The sequence below is a fragment of the Canis aureus genome, chromosome 9 (genome assembly GCF_053574225.1).
Source record: "Canis aureus isolate CA01 chromosome 9, VMU_Caureus_v.1.0, whole genome shotgun sequence".
NCBI lineage: Eukaryota > Metazoa > Chordata > Mammalia > Carnivora > Canidae > Canis > Canis aureus.
Window position 1 is genome coordinate 43,266,018 of NC_135619.1, and position 18,948 is coordinate 43,284,965.

Consider the following 18,948-nt stretch of genomic DNA (forward strand, 5'->3'; position numbering starts at 1 on the left):
CCTGCCTTCGGCCCAGGGCGTGATCCTGGAGACCCGGGATTGAGTCCCACATCGGGCTCCCTGCATGGAGCCTGCTTCTCCCTCTGCCTGTGTCTCTGCCTCTCTCTCTCTCTCTCTCTCTCTGTGTGTGTGTGTGTGTGTGCGTCTCTCATGAATAAATAAAACCTTTAAAAAAAAAAAGGTGCTTTATGACCTCTTTCATTTCTCATGTTCATTTTTATCTGGATTTAGCAAAATCACTAAGTTTTTTAAGGAATGTAATTTATGCTTTTAATGATGATACATGATTCACTTTTTAGGGTACTTTCACATTATTGAAATCATTTGATATAATTAGCTAGTAAGGTAGACTGATATATGAGAATCTCCACCATGCATGAGAATCACCTGGAAGGCTTGTGAAAACACCGGCTTGTGATTCAGTAGGTTTGGGGAGAGTGCTGAGATTTTGTATTTCTAACAAAGTTTCCAGGTCCAGAGATGACACTTTGAGAACCACTGAGACAGACCATGCAAGTACTTTTATCTCCATTTTACATTGTTGAGGCCAATGAAACCTAATTTGCTTATGCAATTTTAATTTTATCCATGAAACATTTGATGAGGAAAAATATGAGTAGGGTACAATGCTAGACATTATCTCCAAGAATTTAGTGATAAAAGAAATAAAATACAGACTTTCTTACTTCTAATCTATTCTTTCTGTAATGATGATCTTTAAACAAGGTCTAAAGTTGGACTACCTTTGTAAAAATTGTGGTTTTATCTGTTTATAATCTTAAGCAAGTTACTTAACCTAGGCCTTCAGTTCTCTCATCAGTAAAATGAGAATGATTTGCTTACCTCTTTGAGTTGTTAGTAGGATTAAGTGAAGCAATATATGTAATACACTTAGCACAGTACTTGATACATGAACTCTAGTAATTATTAGCTATCATTAATAGCTTTATTCGGGTAAATATACAGAGAATACCTACAGTGTGGCATATGCTGAACTAAGTGATTAGGTGAAATGCTAAGCAAGACAGTACACCATCTCTTGCATTTACATCTTGTGGAAAGTCAAAATTTTTTCAAAAGGCTGAGGTATTTCTGTTAATATAATTTGTCATGGAGCTGAGCATCTTTTTTCACAAGTCTAAAACACTGGATGTGGAATTAAGAAGCTCTGTAATTGGCAAAGTGAGTAACTTTAGTTCCTTTGTTTCTTTTTAACTTCTTTGGAAAATATCAGATAATACCGTTGACTTTTCACTGAAGTGACAGAAAAGTTAATTGGATAATTTTTTGTAAAATGTTTTTTAAGTTGCTCTATAAAAGACTCTATATGGATTTAAAAGTATTATTTTGTGATGTGAGTTTTGTCTTCCTTAGGATGGTTTAGGAGCCTTATGGTATATACCAACATATTTTTTCTTTGTAACTCACCCAAGTTTTAAAGTGAACCTCTTAAGCTAGAACCTTAGCTGAGCTTTAATTTTGAGGTTGCATCTTTCATTGATCTGGTCTGTAGTTTACAGCTGGTGCAAACAGATTGGGTGTCAAGGTTAGGAAGATACAGGAAAAACAGATCTGTCAGACTCATTGTGGCTAACTTTTTCACTTTGTGAACTTCGTTTAGTTTCAAGCATCTTTGCTTGTCAAATATGTAGCCAGAGTAGGGCAAGGTTCTTGTGTTAATAGAAAAGTAAAAAGTTGGCCTCACCAGACCTACCAAATTTAGTATATAGTTTGACCTTGCCTAAAAGCTACAACTAGCTATTTGGTTTGATTTTTAGTCCTTGCTCATAGATTTTGTAGTCTGTAGTGGCAACTACAGGATATGAAGGCTAGACAGGCTTGAATATGAAACCTGCAGAATTTCTTAATGTTGTAGTTAAACAGGTTCTAGAAATCATCCTTCTTTTATTTATGTGTATTCTAAGGCCAAATAGATACCACGTGGTTTATCCAGGATCATGCAGCTTATAAATGACAGAACTGTGGTTGGCACATTGACTTATACCTACCTTCAGTTTACATCCTTCCCAGTAAACTCATGCCAAACACCTTACTCATTAGAACAAGGACAGCCATCGAGATTATCCTGAATGTCTAGGAATTAAATAAAATTACTAATTTATTTCCTCCCCCTGTCCTGTAACTTTTTCCAGACCTTCCATATAATTTCCACTGAAGAGTTATCAGTGGTATTTTCTTCTCAGTCATTTGCAGTCCTTGGTTAGCCATTTTATTATGGTAATACAGAATTATGATTTTAATTTATAGACCTTTCCTTTATCACTACAGATATTGTATAAAATCATATATTTTTCTTTGTGCTAATGAATTATACTGTGCCTGTTGGACACCTTTAATTAATTAAACTAGTGATTATTTTCAGTATGCTTGCAGAATTCATTGTAAATAACGTAATTTAGATGCTAATCGGTTATCTAAAAGGAGGAAGAGATTTATATTTGAGCTTAGAATATTTAATTTTCATGAAAGCTCTGGTGGCCATCCACTTCTGTTTCTGTTTTTATATGTAACCTGTATTTGTACCTTTTGGAGAAACTAACGTATTTCTAGAATTAGAGGAAACAAAATGAATTTTAATTAGTTCTTTAACATTAATTCTTTAGTTAGCCATAAATCAACTACTGCATCTGTTATTGTACTGACTTGTATAAAGAATCGTGGGATATTTCCCCTGGTACCACTGCCATGAAATTATTGTTGTTTATACACACTTGACATGATGTGCCTGCAGGTGGAATTTTGTGATTTCTGTTGAAATCTGTCACCAGTACAGGAATTAGTATGCACATCTGATCATTTCAATATCTAAATCATACCTTGTTATAGGTTGAGTTTTGTTTTTCTCCTTCATTATTTATGAAACCATATCCTTTGCAGTAAGTAATTTCATTAAGTGAAGCAAAATATTCAAAATTATGCTTCCAGTTAAAATCATCATCATCATTATCATCATCATCATCATCATCTTGCCCATTCCCTATAGATGTTGTGTTAAAGTTGCTGATAAAATGATCAATTTATTTTTTTATACATACAATTTATTTTTCTATATATACAAGCTGTTTCCTAAACCTGAACTAACTACATGTAATAAGACTGATTATTCCAAATAGATTCTTGATGATAATTCAGAATGGAATTTTGGTGTTTAGTGGCTTGAAGTATTCTTCCAACAATTATTGATTTGATTTTCAATATATATTAACTATTTTGAGCTATTCCAATGACCAGCTTCCAAAATGCTTATCTAGTTGATATAAATACTCTTGAGTAGATGATTTAGCAACAAAGAACCTCAACCATTTTTTTTAAAGATTTATTTATTTATTCATGATAGACACAGAGAGAGAGAGAGAGAGAGAGAGAGGCAGAGACGCAGGCAGAGAGAGATGCAGGCCCCATGCAGGGAGCCGGACGTGGGACTCGACCCCAGGTCTCCAGGATCACTCCCCAGGCTGCAGGCGGCGCTAAACCGCTGCACCACCGGGGCTGCCCAGAACCTCAACCATTTAAACTCAATTCTCCACTCTTTATTCTATTTTAAAAATTGAACATTTATTCAGTTGAGCAGTTAAACCATTTTGGCTGTTTTATATTTCCTTCCATTGTCTTTTTCCACTGTTTTAATAAAAAATTAAGACCTAATTGATAGGTCTAATTGGAAAACAATCTTTTAAGTGAAAATAATGACTAGTAACAAGAAAGTATTTTCTAAATATGATGAAATTTAATGCCCTAACGGTGCCTGATTTAAGTATATCTTTAGGTAGAGTGCCATTTGCTGTATTTAATTATCAAAACTGGATGGCTACTTCCTCTCCATACCTCCAAGCCTCCAAAAACGTTTTGATCAAAGAGTTTTATTTGCATTTTTATATGGAGGCAATTTTAAAATAAAGTAATTTAATAAAAGCACCTGCTCTGTGCCAGGCACCCTACTGGACTACATGAAGATAAACATGGTCACTGCCCCATCAGGGACAGCCTAGGGGGGAAAGACAGACAACTGAATGTAATGTGAAAATATATTGTGATATGGGTAAGTTGATAGGACTCTGAAGCACATATCTAACACATATTTGAGTTTCTTCTGGAAGAAGTGATTTTTAAACTGAGACCCAAAGTATGAATAGGAGTCCGTGAGGTAGAGATATGATAGAAGAATTTTCTGTCATTGGGCATCACATGTGGAAAAGAGAGGCAAGAGAGCACAGAATCACTAGGGGAACTAGAAGTAGCTCCTTGTAGAGTTTGATTATTGAGAGACTAAAATTTTGCTCTGAAAACATGTTGTTTGTCAGGTTTCCATTTGGATGGTTGTATGATTCTATTCCTCCCCTAAAACCAATAGATTTTAATTCAAGACTCAAAGCCCTTTGTTTTGTTTTTGCAGCAGAGAGGGGCAAAGTTACAAGTTAATTGGCTTTCAGCTGACTTTTGGTGTCATTTAGGAACCAATAAATTTTTTTTCAATTAAAAAAATTTTTGCTTTATTTGTAATATCTTTTAGAGTTTACTCTTGGTAAATTTTAAAAAGCTGACAAATACTACAAACTCATAAAATTCAGAAAAAAAATATTTTTATTAAGTCAATTTTACAACTCTATTTTCCCTACATTTTAAAATTAGATAATTTCTATATGACAACAATTTGCATTATCATTTTATGGAAAGAATAGGAAGATAATTCAGTCTTCAGCTTGGCTGATCAAATAATTTTTCCAGTTTTATTGAGATATATTATAACGTATTAGTTTAAAATATACAACATAATGATTTAATATGGGCATATATTGTGACAAGATTACTGCAATAAATTTAGTTAACATCCATCACTTAATATACTTAAAATTTTTTCTTATTATAAGGACTTTTAAGATTTACTCTTTCAGGAATTCTCTAACATACAGTATAGTATTATTAGCTGTCATTATTATGGTATCTGTATCCCCAGAACTAATTCATCTCTTAACTGGAAGTTGGTACCATTTGACCACCTTCACTCTCTTCCTCCACCGCCACCCTTCTGCAGCCAATCTACTGTTTTTGTAAGTTCTGTTTTTTTAGATTCCACATAACAAATGAGATCACACAGTCACACAGTGATAGTTCTACCACTGAACTCCTTAAGCAAATATCTGTCACTTATGTCAAATGGAAAATCTTTAGCAAGCAAAGCACGGATTAAATTTTACTTCAAGTTTTCCTGTGAAACTAATGTTGTAACATTTATAAAACTACTAAGATATATATTAGAATCATCTAAATGGTCCAGCCAGCTTGTATCCTTAATAACGGCTAACTCACATAGACTGGTAAACTAATGAAGTGGTTAAGAATCTATAGGCATAATATACCTGTTAGGATAGACTATGGATATGCCTCTATGTGGCATTTTTACAGTAATATTTTCAACCTTTGATGATTGACTAATAGAAACTTGAAGTAAATGCATATGATATTTTAGGTCCCTCATGCTGCAAAAACATCTTGATTTCTCTGTTCAGGTAATGTGAGGAAAAGGAAAAGATAGTGGACTATGAGTTTGACTACATCAGATCTCACTTTTGTTGTTTTTATCTTTCTGGATTCTGGCAGTTATATCTTCTGAACCTCAGGTTAGCCATACAAAAAGCTCACAATACTCAATATCTACCTTCCTATCCACTTTTATAGGGTTGTAATCATAAGGAAAAATGAATAAGAACTATAACAATATTAAGATGATTTTTACATACAGTTTATTTTCATTGTGTATGTTTGGTCCCCAGATTTTAAAATACAAACATGATAATGGAATATATTATTAGATTATAATCTGCAACAACAGGAAAGTTGCACTCTTAGGTGAAAATTAAGCTTTTATAAGAGCTTCATATAGTTTTTCCTTTTTAAAATTATAGAGTTAGATGAAAAATTAAAAGAGATCCAGAGAGAAGAAATAATTTCTGAGAATAACTTCTAGACATTAAAATATCTTTTTGCGTAATCTACCATTTAATCATAATAAGATTTTGGACCCTGCAGCTACCATAAGCCTCCATCTCAATATTTTTTCTATACTAACACATCCAAGATAGAGGATTTACTCCCACCCATAACAGTGGCTCACCGTAGTTAGTGATTTTTAAACTGGTTGAGTTTGGGAGCAAGAGGTGGTGGTACAGGGTTTGGAGAGTGAATTGGTGCCATATGTAGTTGAAAAGCAAGATGTCAGTGCTTCAAGATTCTAAGTCTATCTGTCCTATTCCCCACTTCTCTGAGAATTACTGATCTAAGCAAGTATCATTACAGGTACATAAGGACTTTTGTTTCAACCTGTGTGGCTTTTGTTTTACTATTCATGGTTCATAAAAGAAAGATCTTTATTTCAGGAATGCAAAATACCAGATTATATTTTGTGTGTCTCAGAAGAACTCAAACTACTTTTCACTATAACATTGCCTTTATCTTTAGCTTCCCACTTAAGGACATAAAAGGAAACCTTTGATGTCTCATTTATAATTATGAAATACAGTATTAGAGAGCTGAAGCTTTGACCACACAGCAGCCTTGCCCAGAGTGAGCTCACGTAGATGTTTATTTCTAAATTTATCATACAAATACTTCTCAAATTGAATTATAAGGAACCTGGGGAAGTGAGTCAGAGGCTTATGCACTGCCAGGATAAATAAACACGGTACATTTTCCTGGACTATTAATTTATTTGCTGGTATATAAGTTAAATCCTTTCAAGTAATAAAACAAACAGGATATTATAATGGAGTAAAATGAAAAATTTGATGAAACATCAAACTTCAGTCCATTGGTTTAGACAAAACTTCCTAAGTAATATAAGTTTACCCTCCTCTGCTGTTATTGGAAGCATTTTGGTGGAAAACTTTAAGAAATGCCATTTTGTATTTAAATTTTTAGTTGTTTATTTTATCTTTAAGGGGAAACTCCAAAGGGCAATAGGCCCTACGTCTTCTTAGTTATTTACACAATGCCAAGAACTTGATCAGAACACAATAAATGCAACAAAAGAAACAAATCAAACCTACCTCTCCTGCATTCTGATCCATATCTCAAACTGTCACCCTGCGATGCTGTATGAAGCACTTTTACCAAATTGTAGATTTTGTTTTTTAAAAAAATAGTTTATCACTAAAATGAATCATTTTAGCAGTATATTCTGGCCTTTTTAGACCAGGTTTCTGGCAGACTTTAGAGGAGGTTCCTGGCAGAGTGAGTTCAGAGATAAAAAGAGGTATGATTTAGAAAGTAGCAATACATAATTAGCATTAAAGTCATTGTGGAGTAGACACAATTTCATTGGAAAAGTTTTTTTTAAAAAATCCTCTTACTTCTAGTTCGAACCTACCCAAGGTTGCTAGAGCTAGAAATAGAATTGAGGCACTCTTATTTCCTGTGCAGTGACTGGGCCACATAGTCATGATACCAGTCTCAGAAGTTATCATTGGTTTTGTAAATACAGATATGCTTTTTATGTTATGTTATATTTTTTATCTTAAAAATTTGCTGTAAATTGAATTATTGTCAATTAAATCAAGTTATGCTTTAAACATTTTAGTGGAGCTATGTATGTAAAGGATTCCCAAAGGAAATCCTTTCCTAAAGTAAAGAATCCTTCTTCTAATATGATCAAGTAGTACCCAGATTCATCACTTGTTTTTCCTTCCCTCCCTCCCTTCCTTCCACCTTCTTTCCTTTTTCAAATGATTGGATTTTTCTGTTTTCCTGAGGCACATCTATGTAAGTCTTAGAGTCTTAGTCACATTTGACTTTTGATTCGAATATCAAAGTATGTAAATGAAGAATGCAGTCTTTCAGTAGCATTTTGATAAGAGTTCTGTTTGTTTAAAACATGTAGATCTTATCAAGTTTAGAAATGATTCTACAAATAAAATAAGTATTGAAATGATAAAGTCAAGAATCCCTCCTAGCTCTTTTGGTTAGTTTTATATGCAAGAGCTCTGGATATGAAATAAATCTAGAATTTTCTTATCTTTCTTCCTTGAGTTTATATAAGTTATAGGCTAATTCCATGGAATAGGAAGATAATAGTCTATGATCATTAGTGGAATTATACATATCCTTTCTTTCCTTCCAAAAGGATATTGCTGAGTAAGAAAGCTCAGTAGAGATTTATACATTAGGTAACGGTATAAAATATATTTTATATATATGTAATTTAGATAATAGACATTCCTTCTCACACATTTTCCTTGCCTTTAGCAGAAGATCAGAAGCAGATTAAAGAATTATAAAATCCCTGATACTTTAGCGATCACTATTCTTTCTCCTGTTTCGCTGCCCAGGAAGCTAGGAATAAAAATATTCCTGATGGTATTGAAAAGGATTAGATCTGAGTTCCCTACCTATTCAAAAAGAGGTACTCCTTTTCATTCAATTAAATTTTAATAAACTAATATAAGTAGCCTTCAAACAATGCAGGTTGTAAACCCTAGAAGCAAGAAATTTCAGATAGTAATGCTATAAGTCAAATTGATTTTCCTAAAAGATATAATACTACAATTAGGAGTATTATAATTCTTGTTCAAAAACTGTACAGCCAGGGCACCTGGCTGCCTCAGTTGGTAGAGCTTGTGACTCATAATGTTGGGGTTTTAAGTTCAAGCCCCACACTGGGTATAGAGATTACTTTAAAAAAAAAAAAAACAACAACTAAAGGGACACCTGGATTGAGCGTCTCACTCTTGATTTCAGCTCAGGTCATGATCTCTCAGGGTTGAGAGATTGAATCTGCACTGGGCATGGAGCCTGCTTGAGATTTTCTCTCTCCATCTTAAATTTTTTCAAGGTACAACTGCTACACAAATACTGTATATTTATTTGAGTATAAATATAAATGGGTACATTTGTATTTATAATATTTTTTAAAATGAAGCTTCTAAGAAAACAGGGTAGTTCACTAGACATCAAGTAAAACTTTGAGTATTCCTAGATGCTGTCAGGGATATAAAGATAAATAAGATCCAATCCCTGCCCTTCAGGAATTTGCAGTGAGTATGGTAAGACCCATAAATCTATTAATGTAACAAAGACCAGATATGATTAGTGTCACAAGAGCGGTATAAAGTTTTGTGGGGGAAAAAAAATAAAAATAAAAATAAAAAAATAAAAAAAAATAAAGTTCTGTGGGCCATCAGAGGATAGAGAAATTGTTTCTGGCTGAGGAAATTAAAGACATCACTGGGAGCATAAGCTAGGCCTTTACAGAATGAGGAAAGGCATAGTCAATAAGGACAACTCAATGTCTTTGATTTGGAATCAGAAGTTATTAGCGTGTAGCTTTAGTGTCCCACAATGTTTTTTAATATCTGGTCTGTGTACCTTACAGAGTTATGAGGATTCAAAGTGATAGTGTATTAGACAATGCTTTATATATTTTAAACCACCTTGTATGTTTATTAGCACTTTAGCTTTATGGGAACAAAGCAAAATAATAAAATAATTAGGTCATGGGATTTCAGCAAGGGTTTCTTTTGAGAAAGTTTGACAACCAACATTAATGGAATTTAAAAGTACCCAGTGGCTTTTTGTGAAACTCATTGAGAAATATAAATGAAAACAGAAGAGACAAAGATATGCCAAAGAGACAAAGATAACCATCCCTTTTTCAGAGGAAAGATTTTCTTATGGTAGAAACAAGTGTTAGTGAGGATGTGGAAAAAAAGGAATCCTCTTGTACTGTTGGTGGGAATGCAAACTGGTGTGCCATTGTGGAAATCAGTATGGGGGTTCCTCAAAAAGTTAAAAAAAAATAGAACTACCCTACAATCCAGTAATCACACTATTGGGAATTTGTCCAAAAGATACAAGAACACTAATATACAGGGATACATATACCCTGTGTTTATTGTAGCATTGTTTACAATAACCAAATTATGGAAGCAGCCCAAGGGTCCATTGATAGATGAATGGATAAAGAAAATATGGTGTATATGTATGTGTTTGTGTGTGTGTGTGTGTTTATGTATAATGGAATATTACTCAGCCACAAAAAGAAGGAAATTTATCATTTGCAACAACATTGGTGGAGCTGGAGCTAGAGAGGATAATGCTAAACCAAATAAATCAGTCAGAGAAAGACAAATACCATATGATTTCACTCATGTGAAATTTAAGAAACAAAACAAATGAGCAAAGGGGATAAAGAGAGAGAGAGAAACCAAGAAAAGACTCTTAATGATAGAGAACAAACTGATGGTTACCAGAGGGGAGGTGGGTAGCAGGGAATGGGTGAAATAGACAATGGGAATTAAGGAACGCTCTTGTAATGAGCACTGGGTGTTGCTGGGAAGTGTTGAATCACTACAATATACACTTAAAGCTAATTACACGGTATGTTAATGCTACTAGAATTTTAAAAACAATACCTTATGGCTTGTTATGGGTGACCATCTTAGAGGCATCCATTTATATTATACAGTGTTAATAAGTTAACATGTAGTTCATTCACATACTGCATCTTATTGTAAATATGTGTCATAATTTGTGTATTTCCTCATTGATGGACAGTTAAATTATTTCTAGTTTTTCCCATTACAAACAATAATGAATGAATATCTTTGTGCCTGTGTCCTTGGGCATATGTGTTAGTTACCCTAGGGCAGTGCTTATAAAAGTTTTTCACATCTTATCGTATGTTAAATATATCTTTACTGCCCATATTATCACCTGGGAGGTAGTGGTATATGATAAAGCTGTAGAGATCTCTATGACAGTGCATTACAAAATATATATATATATCTTAGGCTCTAAAAAAAGGGATAGGCAAACTGTAGTCCTCAGCCAAACTCAGCTCCCCACTATTTTGATAGTTTTACTAGAATACACCCATGCCCATTTGTTAACATAGTGTCTATGGCTGCTTTCATAGGATGGTAGCAGAGTTGAATAGTTGCAACAGAGACTGTATGGCCTGCTAAGCTAAAATATTTACCACCTGGCTTTTTACAAAAAAAGTTTGCTGACTCCTCCTCTAAAATAATAATTACCAAACAAGTATAGTTTCAATCACTGTAAATTTGTGAATCGTTTTTTAAAATTTGATCTTCTTCATGTACTTAGTAGTGTGAGGTAAAATTAATTTCTGGTGAAGTAAACAGATCTTAATTGTATAATCCAATGAGTTTTGATAATGTAACCAACATCCTTATCCAAGTCTTAAATTAGTTTTTATTTATTTTATTTTTTTAATTAGTTTTTAAAATTGAGTTGTTTATCTTTTTATTTTTAATTTATAAGAGGAGTGTGTGTGTGTGTGTTTCTGGATACAAGTTTTTATCAGAAACATGATTTGTAAGTATTTTCTCTCAGTCTGTGGCTTGTCTTTATTTTCTTAACTGTGTTTTGTTGAAGTCTAGTTCATCAATGTTTATTCTAGTACTATAAAAGTTAATGCTTTTTGTGTTCTAAGAAATCTTTGCCTTTCCTAAGATCACAAAGATACTGTTTTATGCTTTCTTCTGAAAGCCTTATTGGTTTTAATCTAAAACTTTTAGATCCCACTCATACTATTTTTTGTGTACAGTATGAGTTAAGGGTTAAAGTTCATTATTTTCCATATGTTTATCCAGTCTGTCCAGCTTTATCTGTTGAAAAATTTGTCTTTCCTTTTTCAATTGTCTTGGTGCTTTTGTCAACAATCAGTTGACAACATATGGGCCTATTTCTGGTCTCTCAGTTCTGTTCAACTGTTTAATTTATGTCTGTCCTTACACCTTAAATTTTTACCTGCCATCAGATATTTTGCAGTGTGTTGATAAGAAAGCTGTATATAAGCCTAGAAGTGTAGTTATATCACTAGGTCATAGTAGACTGTACATATCTTTATCTTGTCTACATATGCCTAATCTTTGTGTGGGCAACTATTTCAGTAGTCTCCTAACTGTCCCTCTTGCTTTCAGAATCTATCTCCTTTTAATCTGTTCTCTATGCTGCCATCAGAATGATATTTCCAAAATCAAATATGATTTTGTTTCTTAAGCTCTTCTGTGACTGCTCAGTGTCTAGAGAGGTATGTATAAATTCCTTACTTAGCATATAGGAAATAAGCCACTTCTCAAAATGTACCCAGTACTCCTGATCTCACCAGTCCAGCTACTGATTTATTTCTTCAAAGTAATAGACACTTGTATTTCTATGCTGGGAACATGTTTCTAGAATGTCTTTCCTCCATTTCATCACATGAAATCCTATTTATCTTGTAATATCATTTCTTTTGTGATATTTCTCTCTAATTGACCCCATGTTCTCCCTTATACACTATATTTAAATAGTTTGTTTATATGTCTCTTTGACTATATTGTAAAATCTTTGAGAAGCTTGTCTGATTTATTTTTGTCTTTTTTTTTTTTTTTTTTTGCCTAATAGTACTGGCCAACACTTTTTACTCAGTTTTTGTTTTTTTGTTTTAAATTAAATTGCCTCTAAGCAAAATGATCCTTAGAAAATGTAAGGCTCTTTTCCCAAATCTACCAAATAAAGGAAATATAGCCTAATCTATGTGATTCACAGGTTTCTGATGAGGAGTAAATGAGGCAACAGGTATGGAAAAAGGTTGGTTTGTTTTTTGTTATTTTTAAAGAACATGATTTTTTATGTTTTATTTTATTTTACTAAGGCATGGAAATATGGGAAAAATGTTTTTAAAATATGACCTTATTATTGCCTATAACAAAATCCTAATAGAATTTAACCTTCTTGGTGTCTCATAAATTTTACTTTGGTAGAATTCACCTTCACATATTTGCATTAGTTAAAATAACCCTAATGTTAAAAGACTTTTAAAAAAATTTTTATTCCTAATATTTTTAGTAAGATATAAAAAAATATGTTCAGTAAAATAGTAAAACTGAAAATAACTAAGAAAATACTTAACATTGAAAAATACTAAGTTGGGGCAGCCAGGGTGGCTCAGCGGCTTAGTGCCGCCTTTGGCCCAGGGTGTGATCCTGGAGACCTGGGATCGAGTCCCATGTCTGGCTCCCTGCATGGGGCCTGCTTCTCCCTCTGTCTGTGTCTCTGCCTCTCTCTCTCTCTCTCCCTCTCTCTCTGTCTGTCTGTCTGTCTCTCATGGATAAATAAATAAAATCTTTAAAAAAAATGCTAAGTTAAAAAATAGCTAAGTTTAACTGTACTTTTTAACTTAAGATGGCATTTTCCTATACAAAGTCTCAGCTATGTATGTGTGTATGTCTGTCTCTTTGGATATCTTTGGCTCAGTAAACACTTCATTTAGGCATTATGAAAGTAATACTGTATATACTAATAGGTAACATTTAGTGAATTTTATATCTAACAGTGCTTAAAACTTTGCATATGTTATTCCATTTAATATTCACAATAAACCTATGTGGTAGGTACTATCATTACCCATATTTTATGTAGATAAGTAATTTGCCAGAAGTAATAAGAAACCTTCATGACTTATCTTAAAGTCATTAAGATAAAACCTAACATCAAAAAATTGGAAGCCAAGTAACTTGTGCAGAAGGAATACACAGAAAACTTGGGGTGGTTTGGTTAGAGTATAATTAAGGGAGAGTGTGCATAGGGTAGATTTTTCTGGTTTTCAGAAATTGAATTGTAATTTTTTTGATGTGCTATTTCAATTTTTAGTAACAAATGTGTATGTAGAGGATCTTCTTAAAACTGAGACTTATTTGAATACTTAAAAAAAAATGAGATTTGCCAATCTCATTATAGATAATTAAGACAGAGTCCCTGGTCTCAAGAAGCTCCCAATCTAAGTAGAGATTAACACAAACACTTAAAAAAATTGATCTCATGAAGACAAACTATAGTTAGTGATGTTATAAAGATATAAACAAGACCCTAAAGGATTGAGAAGTATTGCCAAAAGGCCAGAAAAATGAGAAGGAAGTGGCTTTTAAAAGTTGTAAAATGACCAGAAATCTTAGATACACAAGTCTACAGACTGGATTGCTTTACAGATGATGATAAAAATGCTTATGTGCCTGTAATATCTTACTTAGAATAATGCCAAAGTATCAGAGCTCCTGGGCATTATTTTTCCTTCTGCCTATCCTTTGCTGAATTAAGTGGAAGAGAACATTAGACCATTTGCTTCTCAGTTTATCCTTTAGGAGAGTGTGACTAAAAAAATGGGCCCGATAGCACTTACGTTGCATTTCTCAAGGGATGCCAAAACAAATCTGATAGAGGGTACTTAGGTACAAGTATTTTCTCAGCTGTTAAAGTATGAAAATGATAGTGCTTTAGTTAAATAAACCTTGCATTTTATATTCATTCTTAACAGTCATTGAATAGGTGAAACTGAAAACCAGTGTTTACATTCATAGTAATTGCAATTTTTGTGATCAGTTTCTTTTATGTCTAAGGATTCAACATGTAATTTTATAACGTTAACAGTCATTTTTGAAAAACAATAAATGCAGCTATGCTTCTGAAGAATAGCAGCAAAAGCAGTCAAGTTAATACAGAATTGCTTGTTAGGAAATTTTTTAATTAAATTGAGGAAATGATAGAATTGCATTATTATTATTACTCACTCAGCCCTTTGTTGTAAACCATGGCAAGGATATAAACAATGAATGTCATCCTGAAAGATTTGTGCTTTCTAAATTAAGCACACAAGGGATCCCTGGGTGGTGCAGCGGTTTGGCGCCCGCCTTTGGCCCAGGGCGCGATCCTGGAGACCCGGGATTGAATCCCACGTCGGGCTCCCGGTGCATGGAGCCTGCTTCTCCCTCCGCCTATGTCTCTGCCTCTCTCTCTCTCTCTCTCTCTCCCTGTGTGTGACTATCATAAATAAATAAAAATTTAAAAAAAAAATTTAAAAAAATAAATAAATAAATAAATTAAGCACACAAGAAAATATTAAACTATATCAGGAGATGCATTTTCTGCTAAACATAATTTGTGACAGTTAAATAATTAATCAAGTGGTTGGAGACAGAGGGATTTTTCTCAAAAAGAGAGAAAAGAATAAATACTCCATGCCAATTGAACAAAATTCCAAACAAAAAATAAAATCAATGGAGGCATAAAAATTCTTTAATTTTGTAGTTCATGCAGACTGGCATCCAGTGTATGAGTAATATATGTTATGTACATATTCATGACATTTAAAAAAAAATCTGACACTAGCTTCAAGCTATTTTTTCTGAATATCATTAATATTAATATTAATGATAATGAACCAATTAACGTATATGGACATGTTACTGTTCCCTAGTCTGTTGTGGGTATATAAGTATTTCTCATTTGGTTAAATGAAATCTCTTTTTTGAACATTTTTCTTAGCCTGAAAGAAATACATATTAGTGATAAGTAGCAATTTTGGTTTCTGTGTTCTATTGTTGGTGCAGATATTTTGTTTAGCATTAATTTTATATAAAATGTATATTTGATGGCATTTTTAGTTTTTAACAAAAGAGTGATACATGTTTAACTATAACTCTTAGCATGTCCGTAACTTTTTTTTGTACATATTCCTCTCTATTCTAGTAGTGGAATTATCTATGTAACTGAGTAAAAACAGGAGTGGCCACAGGTGCAAAAACAACACTTCTGCAAATTATTGCATTTGCCATACCACTTTTTTTTTAATTTTTATTTATTTATGATAGTCACAGAGAGAGAGAGAGAGAGGCAGAGACACAGGCAGAGGGAGAAGCAGGCTCCATGCACCGGGAGCCTGATGTGGGATTCGATCCCAGGTCTCCAGGATCGCTTTTTTTTTTTTTTTTTTTTTTTAATTTATGATAGTCACAGAGAGAGAGAGAGAGAGAGGCAGAGACATAGGCAGAGGAAGAAGCAGGCTCCATGCACCGGGAGCCCGACGTGGGATTCGATCCCGGGTCTCCAGGATCGCGCCCTGGGCCAAAGGGCAGGCGCCAAACCGCTGCGCCACCCAGGGATCCCTGCCATACCACTTCTTAAAGACCATTTTGCAGTTCAGTCCCATTGAAATGAATTCCTTGGGTCTTTGAGTATGTCGAGAAGATTAAAGTAAAGAAGAGGAAAAAGAATGATTTGGAGAAGGTTTGAATGAAGTCTTTTGCACTGTAGCTAAAAAAATAGAACCCTCTATCTAGCTATGTCATTATTTAATAAGAGCAGGGAAAAAAGTGGTTCCACAGCTGTGTGTTGATGGAATGAATTGTCTGTTGTCAAGGGCAAACTAGGATTTTAAAGCTCTGCTTTTTTAGTAAAACGTAATATGTTGTTATCCAGTTTTATGTTTAATCAGTTTAATTTAATCAAATGCTATTTTCTGTCAGGGACAACAGATAAGAAACACTTACAGAAAAAGACTGTTCAATCTGTGGATGTTTTAAAAGGCCATTGTTCTTTTTCCTGTCCTTCCTCTTCTCTGTTTAGGTTAGTGACTACCAGAAATAAGGAAAAGGTAAAAGCTCAGACTTTTTTTTCCCTTGCTTGACATTTTACAATCTCTTTTGTCATTGGAATGTTAGACAACACATTTTTGCAATCTTCCACTCAATTTCCCAATTCAAAAAAGAGATTTGGACACATTTTTTTCCTAGCAGCACTACATGGAATAATTCACTTTCTCTCAGTGGCCATTATATAAAACAGTAAGAATGATGCAGTCAACTCTCTCCTAAATTAACGAAACAAGATGTAATTGTAGATCATTTAAAACAGTATAGTCAGAAAGTCATTTTTCCTTCATTTTGAATAGTTTTATGCCATGCTGTGGTAACTTAACACCACTCTACAGAAATTGTATTTAGAGGCCATAGTCCACCATGTGGATAAGACATATCTCAAGAAATAGAAGTCTTTATGTTCTGTCTCCCTTTCTGATATTTCCCACAGCTTTTGTGTTTCTGTTACATGATGGTAAACAGCTGTAACCATCAGCTAGTTTGCCCTTTTTGGCAGCTGGCTGTTTTTAGCATTTAAAAAAATTGCATGCTATTTGCCTCTGGTGCCTGGCATTCTTCAATTAAAATTTTAAATGTATTCTTATCATCCCCTAACACAAAGCTCACTTATGCAGTCCCAAATCTAGCCTGAGACACCTGTTCTTGAATCTTTTTTTTTTAATTCAGAAAAGTTCAGTGTGAAATAAATCTCTATGCTGTGTCATGCTAGAATAAAGAAAGCATACATTATTATAATGGAACCAGATCAAGCTACTTAGATGGGCTTAAGTGAATGGTTGAGGCTGTTAATGGATATGAGATACTATACCAAAGTCATTTCAATAAAGGATTAATGTTGTTAATTTTAAGAGTTGTTTTGTTTTTGTTTTGTTAACAGTCTGAAGACAATAAATAGGGAAAGGGGCTTGATTACATGTTGCTTTGATTTCTTCTAAGCTTTAAAATTCCATCAATTAGGAAAGACTAAGAAACCATTATGTGTGAGGACAAATTTTATGTAGCTGTTCTGTTGCCATAAAAGAAAGGACTTTGGAAACACTGTATTTCCATTTATCTCAGATTATAGCCTTCAGATCAATACTGACCAGAAAATTCCTACAGTTGTGAATTTGAAAACAGCTACACTGAAGTAGAAATACATTCAGATAAAACAAGTTTTTCCCCAGGACAGAAGTTTCAGTTAAACCATGACTCATACTTCATTGAATTGAAGCTGTTCCTCCATATAGCCTTACAGTTGGACTGAGAAAACCTTTGGTTTAATAGAATGCTCTCTTTGTATTTCTAATTTGTGATAAATTTAGCCTCTGTTAGTTGGTTAAAGGTTTCACTGAAATCTCTCCAGGCCTACCTCTCTTTTCAATCAAAGGAAACACCTATCTTTTCCTATAATTAATCATTTTTAGCACTTTCTTTTATACTCTTTTTGTTGTTGTTGTTTAAGGAGCTTTCCTCATTTAGTCTCCCCAGAAAACAACTGTAAGGGGAGGTAGCATGATTTTTAATTAACATATGACAAGAAAAAGAAGAATTAGAGATTATATTAACTGGACAACAGGATCAGAGATCAGAGTTTTCTGGATTTAATTTAATCTGGATCAGATTGTTGTTCTGTTTTAATGACAAATTTATTTATTCCATTTGGGATATTTAAAAATTTTTTAAATATAAAGCAGTGAACACTCATTTTGGAAAAACCCAGAAAGTGTAGAAAATATAACAAAGAAAATAAAAATTCATAAATATATGTGTATGTGTGTTCTTTTATAAATGTACTTTAATTAATAGACTTTTCTTTATTTCTTAGAGCATTTATAGAAAAATTATTAGAAAGTACAGAGTTCTCATATACTCTCTCCTTTTCTTTCTTACTCCTTCTGTCTACCTCCACGGCCCTGTTTTCCTGTTGTTAATATTTACCTTCATGTAATACACTTATTACCGTCAATGAACTAGTATTGATACATTATTATTTTAACTAAAGTCTATAGTTTACTTTAGGGTTCAGCATTTGTGTTGTGTAGTACTATGGGTTTTGCCAAATACATAATGTTATGTATCCACTATCACATAATCATACACAATACTTTCACTGGCCTTAAAAAACTCCTATGTTCTACTGATTCACTCCCACTCCCTCCCTTTCAACCTCTGGCAGGCATTGTTTTGTTTTGTTTTGTTTCTGTCTCTGTAATTTTACCTTTTCTAGAATCATACATTAGGAAGTTGGAATCATACATTAGGAAGTCTTTTCTGGCTGACAAGTTTTTTTAAAAAGTTTCTCTGTGTCTTTTTGTAGCTTGACAGCTCATTTCATTTTTGCTGAATAATATTGAATTGTATGGATGTACTACAGTTTGTATATTCACCTATTGAGGGACATCTTGGTTCCTTCCAATTGGGGACAATTAATGAATAAAGCTGATATAAACACTCATGTGTAGGTTTTTGTGCAGGCATAAGTTTTCAGATTGTTTGGGGATATACTTAAGAGAGT

The 18,948-nt window shown here is 33.4% G+C and overlaps 1 protein-coding gene across 12 annotated transcripts in view; it reads left to right on the plus strand.

Moving 5' to 3' along the window:
- FUT8 (fucosyltransferase 8) overlaps nucleotides 1-18,948 on the plus strand; it is a 301,575-nt gene that overhangs the window by 240,790 nt on the left and 41,837 nt on the right. The gene's annotated exons all lie outside the window — the stretch shown is intronic.